Here is a 6379-nt window from a genome sequence, read left to right as displayed (position 1 = left end):
AACATTCATACGCACAAATGTATGTACATTGCTTTGAATTGAAGCAAACGGTAAATCGATCGTTCGATTCATGGCACCGTTTGCTTCATTCTTTTCGTTTTACGCGTGGTCGAGTACGGAGCTGCTAAGACAGGTTCAGGCAAAACACTAGCTGTTCTTATACCAGCTGTAGAATTAATTAACAAATAGCATTTTATGCTATGAAACGGCACTGGAGTGAATATTATATCACCAATTAATTAAGAAATTGCGGTTAATGCCATGAAACGGCACTGGAGTGATTAATTTATCACCAACAAGAGAATTATCGATGCAAACGTTTGGTGTGATGTAAGTAAAATGATTAGAAGACTGATTTAGTAATTTTCTGTGGTTGTAACATGATTTACGCCGGAAGGCATAGTAACTTTATGCAAACCTTTCGGGAACAGTTGATTTGCTTCCTCGTCAGTTACAGTGGGTAAAGTCATCTCTTTGCTACCAGGCGTCCGATTGGCAGGTGTGGCCACAACCTTCAGCTTGTCAGTCAATTGCAAAGAGTTAATGCAACGTAGAATCTTATCAACATTTCTGCCCGTCGACATCGGATAGAACATCGATAGGGGTACGTTGTGGTCGTGACCGACGATATATAGCGCACGTATAGTTTTGCCAATCTCTGGATCCTTCTCTTGCTCCGGTGGCATTTTAACATCATACAACGCAATACATAGAGGTGTTGGCAATGGTACAATAACTTATACATGATTGATTGGGAAAGTGCTTTCCGAAATGGCGCCATTCCCATTATTAAGTTGACCCACATACGAATTAGAGTCCACTTTTCGTTTTAATGGTACTCAATCTCCCTTTTTAAAATGTAAATCAGTTGATTCAAAATCGTAAGGTGCATACGCATGCGGCAGCGGGAATGAACAGGCCAGGTGTCAAACGCAAACAGCAAATAACCCACCAACGAAACTTATTTTGGGAGCATTAGTGCAATTGATATGTATTTAATACTGCAATGGAATGCATTGCGATATATTAGGCCTATTGTGAAATTGTGTCCAAAATATGCTTGACTTAATAATAGATGACGAATTTTATCCAATAAGAACATCATTGTGGCAATATGGTGCTCTATATCGTATTGAACAAAGTAGTTTTATTTTAAAAAATATAGTATCATATTTCATATTAAAAAAAAATGTCAGACCGAATAAATATGAATGAGCATACGTTAAATGATTTTCTTGAGTGCTCAGTGTGCCTGGAACGTTTGGATACTTCCTCTAAGGTGCTTTCCTGCCAACCTACGTTTTGTCGTAAATTGTTGGAGGTGATCGTTTCCAGTCGCCAAGAGCTGCGTTGTCCGGAGTGTCGAGTTTTGGTTGAGGTAAAAATAGCTTACTTGCCTCCCAATGTGCTTTTAATGCAGATATTTGAAGGAATGAGAAATGCTGCCGCTGCTGCAAAGTCTCATCAAACGCACCAACAACAAAAATTGCAACACCGTAGAACAAATATTAATGCACGGCCTGCTAGTGATGATCCACAACAACAAACCATGCGGACACAGGTAACATACCAAAGAGCACAGCTAAAAACATGCTGTGGATCAGAAATGATGGGATAAGGGAATATCCAAACATTACGATTTGGTATCGTTCACCCAGTCAACATGCGACTTCAGTTCGTCCACTGAGTGAGCCAAACACTTCACATTACGTTTTGCAACCTGGTTGATGACCCGCAATACGGCCCAGCTCGGTGGTGCAAACGGATGTAAAGTCGGATGGATATGAGAATAGCATAACCCAGGAGCTTCCCTGCCAGTCGTAGATGCTAATTGGCCCCTGGGTGGTCTCAGCTTTGAACCTTGGCACAATTGCTCCCAAACGCATTTTTGTATGCTTTTATTGTATGTTTTAACTAAAATTTATGTATAGCAAATGTTGATCTTGTATAAGCATTGATGCTCGTGCTGGTTGCTGTTGAAGATGCATTTGCTGCATTTATTCAGTTATATGTGGCGCTTCCAATATACAACCCGGAGCTCACTGGAGCTAAGGGCGTTCGCCATGACTGCTATCAAAACTTCCGCCACCCTCCCCCATTACAGCATGCCTCAGACTTTCTTCTCGTAGGGAGAACAATCATTGCGGTATAGGAATTACGAAGTCAGATGTTTGGTTAATTGAAATTTCGTTGTGCATTTCTTTTTTTGTTTAGAAAATAGGAACGTTTAATTATTGTTGCGGATTTGTTTGAAGTTAAGAGGTAAAATATGAATCATGCACAGTATTGTATTTCATGTGGTATGCACTGAAATAAGTAATAAATTGGTGACACAGCGGCATTAACAGAGAAGCGTACAAAGAAGAAGAGGGAGGGGTAACACCAAATCCACCGGAGTTGCCTGCTTCCAATCAGCAAAATAATTTGTTTTTGGCGGCCAAGTCGAGTCTAATTCGCCTGTAGTCATATGCCGAAATTTATTCCTTAGAAATTTTTTTTTTTCGTAATTCCTGGATGGCTGCATTAAATATACCACGAGCTCTTCCGTAGCTTATGGTATGCTTTTCGACATAAATTCAAGAATATTGTGGAAGAATGGATATATTTTCGCACAAGTTTCTTCAAATATGTGCTCTTGCTTAAAAGAACCAATTTTCTCTAACTATTTTGAGGCATTCCCTTTAATTTAACAAGCCCCCTCCTGACTTTCCTTCCATAACCGGTTTCCGCTTCTTCTTTGTTCGGAATAGGAGGTCAGGGAGAAGGGAAAAATTCGCACTGACTTTTCTTCGAATTGGGCTGATGGACTATATGCGGAACATTCCCAACATACTTTTCTGTAAATGTTTTAAGTAAGTCAAACTAAAGTTGTTGGTCGCCCTTCTCTCGACTTGGAGACTTATGAACGATTTTGACGTTTGTTCATACGAGAGAATTCTTCGTAGATTTAGCGTTACACTTAAGCTGTTGGACTTAAGTTGTCGTAGAGAAGTATCTTTGGTAGTATATTAGTAGTGATAATAAATTTGAAAGTGCCAAAAGTTTTTGATGAAAGAATTTGCTTTCTACGAAACATTTCGTTAATTGACAAAGTCATGTTGGTTTTGTCAGTCTTTCAGAAATTGTTTGAAGAATGCCGTACGTTAAAGTTTTATACAAAGCATTCTGAGATACGGCGTTTCTCAACCCAATTCTGAAATAGGACGTTTTTGTGCTACTCCTGCAATAGGAATTTTATTTTTTGACAAATATTTTGCGATAGGGCGATACTCTACGCAGCAGCCGCAATGAACTGATAAAAAATTAAAGAAAATGGCTTATTGCCTTAGAACTCTATATTCCGGCCTTAACTTGGACAGGAGAGTCCAACTTTTGTGCGATCCTGCTGAACAAGGAGTATTCACCCGTTTATTCACAAATTTCGGAAAGCTCTTGTCCGTTTAAGTCTTCATGGAAGTGTTCCAGGTGAACCGTTAATTTCCAAATATAACCTATTCCCCGAATGCCTAAATGGAGACGAAGGTTCCGAACAATCATTTAACATACTCAATGAGTGCATTTCGTTATGGTATCTCCACTAGTTACCAATGATATATATTTTTTTGCTTTACGTGAATCCTTTACTGGTCGATTTTTTTGACGTTGAACGGTGACTTTTGATTTGGCTTAGGTTTCGTATGTTCATAGGTTTACGAAAGTCCACGATTCCATGGTTTCCGCAAAGTTCTGTCAACCGAGGTTAATATGGTTAACCCATATTAAGAATATGGCTGACCCTACTCATTAAGTAAAAAATTCTGTTGGCCTCGGGCTTTTGGCCGAGTGCGTAGGTGTTCTGTGGTCCTTGGTCGGGGTGAGTGAATGTGGGTTGACTTTTGGAAATTTAAAATATACAAAGGGCCGAAAGCCCTTAGATTCTGTGGCAGATCGGTTCGCCCTTCTGCGGTAGGCTTTTCTGGTGTCCTCGTTCTGGGAGATCGAGTGAGTTGGGGTTGCTTGTTGTGTCCTCGCTCGGGGTGAGCGAGTGAATTTGGGTTGATGGTTGGCCTCGTTCCGGGTGGACGAGAGCTGGGTTTGATTTTTTTTTTTTTTTTAAAGTAGGGATATGGAGGAACGGAGGGATTTGTTAGGAGCTCGTCACCTTCTCGCAATCCGTATCTTCCGGGGGAAGAAGGATCCGTTTGACCAAAGGTCGTCTGACTTGACCCTTCTCGGTTTTGAGGTCGACTACGCGTACTCGGTCATCTTCGCCGGGGTGTACGTTGACAACTCGACCTAACCTCCATTCGTTGGGAGATAAGTTGTCCTCTTTGAGGACAGCGAGATCTCCTACTTTTATATTCTGTCTGGGATGCTTCCACTTCACTCGTTTGTGAAGTTCGGATAGATATTCGGTTTTCCATCGCTTGCAGAAAGTGTGATGGAGGGCTTTGAGTTTCTGCCACCGATTGATCATCGAGGCAGAGCTCTCACTAGCATCCGGCTCCGGCGGAGCCAGTAGATGGCTGCCAGTGAGGAAATGGCCTGGGGTAAGTGGCTCTAGGTCCGTTGGGTCATTCGACCCTGGACTAAGTGGGCGCGAGTTGAGGCACGCCTCAATCCTGCACAAAAGGGTTTGGAACTCCTCCATGGTGTACTTATGGGGAGACGCGATCTTTTTGAAGTGGCTTTTGAAGCTCTTCACTCCCGCCTCCCACAAGCCGCCCATATGTGGAGCAGCGGCGGGAATAAAATGCCAGCTTAATGCTTGATGATTGTACTTTGAGACTGTCTTGTCTCGGCTTTCTGCCAGGAAGGCTTTAAACTCGGATCGTAAAGATCATGACGCTCCGACAAAGTTTGTACCATTGTCGGAGTAGATGTTTTCGGACATCCTCTTCTCGCGATAAAACGCGCAAAGGCTGCGAGAAAGCATGGAGTACTAAGGTCACTAGTGGCTTCTAAGTGGATGGCCTTAGTGGAGAAACAGACAAAAAGGCATATGTAGCCTTTTGACAGTCGACATCCCCTACCGCGGTAGCTTTTGATGTCGAAAGGCCCCGCAAAGTCTACCCCGGTATTGGTGAACGCGCGGGTAAAAGTAGTCCGTTCGCAGGGAAGGGTACCCATAAGTTGGGACTGCGCCTGTTTTCGGTGAATAGTGCAGGTTTTGCAATTATGAATGGTTGCCCTAATCATGGTTTTGATGTTAGGTATCCAGTATTGGGTGCGTATCAGACGCAACATGAGTTGATTTTCCCCATGCAGACTTTGTTGATGAAACATTAGGACTGTAAGACGGGATAACCGGCAGTTGTATGGGAGGAGGATTGGGTGGCGTTCATTAAAAGCTAAGTCCTTTGACGCCCCGAGTCGCCCTCCTACCCGAATGATGCCATCTTGGTCTAAGTAGGGATTAAGTGAAAGTATTGCACTTTTCCCTGCAATTGGTTTTCCGGCCTTTAGATAATTATATTCGGAACTATAATGTTGTTTCTGATAGATTTTAATTAAAAGTCGTGTAGTGGCCTTAATTTCATCAGGGGAGATTAAGTGCGACATGACCTGGAATGAATTTTTTCGGGGTGGGTTCTTCGATAGAGCCTCATAACGTATGATAATACCCGTAGAGCCCTAGGTAGGTCGGAAAAGCGTTGAAGAATATCGGTATGATTGACGGTTGTTGTTGCGCAGGTCTTTGCCCTCTTTTCCTCTACGGAGGTGATGTAGTCACTTTCTTGTGCTGGCCATTGGGAAGTGTCTTCTTGCAGCCAAGAAGGTCCCTGCCACCACAACGAATTGTTGACCAATTCAGACGCAGGTAATCCTCTGCTACCTAAATCTGCTGGGTTGGACTCTGAGTTCACGTGCAACCAGTCCCTATGTCCGACCATGTCGATGATCTTGGTGATCCGATGTGCGACGAAGGTTGACCAGGAACAGGGCGGTTTCCTTATCCATGCGAGGACGATCGTTGAATCCGTCCACAGGTGCACTTTCACTGGTCCCAACTTGAGATTCCTGAAAATTGATTCGGTGATTTCCGCTAACAGCACGGCTCCGCAAAGCTCCAATCGTGGAAGAGAAAGAGTTTTCACTGGGGCTACTCGGGTTTTGGCTAGAAGTAGGTTTGTGCAGACATTATCATCCGTTTTGACACGCATGTAGATGACTGCTGCATAAGCCTTCTCGGATGCGTCACAAAAGCCATGGATCTCGATGTCGGTTCCTGGAGAAAAGTTGACCCATCTAGGTATCCTGATTTTATCGATTTCATGGTATTGGTCGGTGAAGGTGTTCCATCGTTCCAGCGTACTGGTCGATACTGGTTCGTCCCAAGCGGTGCCTTCTAGCCAAATACTCTGCATGAGTATTTTTGCCACAATAACCATTGGCGCAA

The 6379-nt window shown here is 43.1% G+C and overlaps 1 pseudogene; it reads right to left on the bottom strand.

Moving 5' to 3' along the window:
• Positions 1-356: 356 nt before the first annotated feature.
• LOC137246632 (peroxiredoxin-6-like) lies at positions 357-1886 on the bottom strand (annotated as a pseudogene).
• Between the last annotated feature and the right edge of the window lie 4493 nt (positions 1887-6379).

Source organism: Eurosta solidaginis, chromosome 3 (assembly GCF_040869045.1).
Source record: "Eurosta solidaginis isolate ZX-2024a chromosome 3, ASM4086904v1, whole genome shotgun sequence".
NCBI lineage: Eukaryota > Metazoa > Arthropoda > Insecta > Diptera > Tephritidae > Eurosta > Eurosta solidaginis.
The sequence above is the reverse complement of the archived record's forward strand: the minus strand, read 5'-3'. Positions and strand labels throughout refer to the sequence as shown.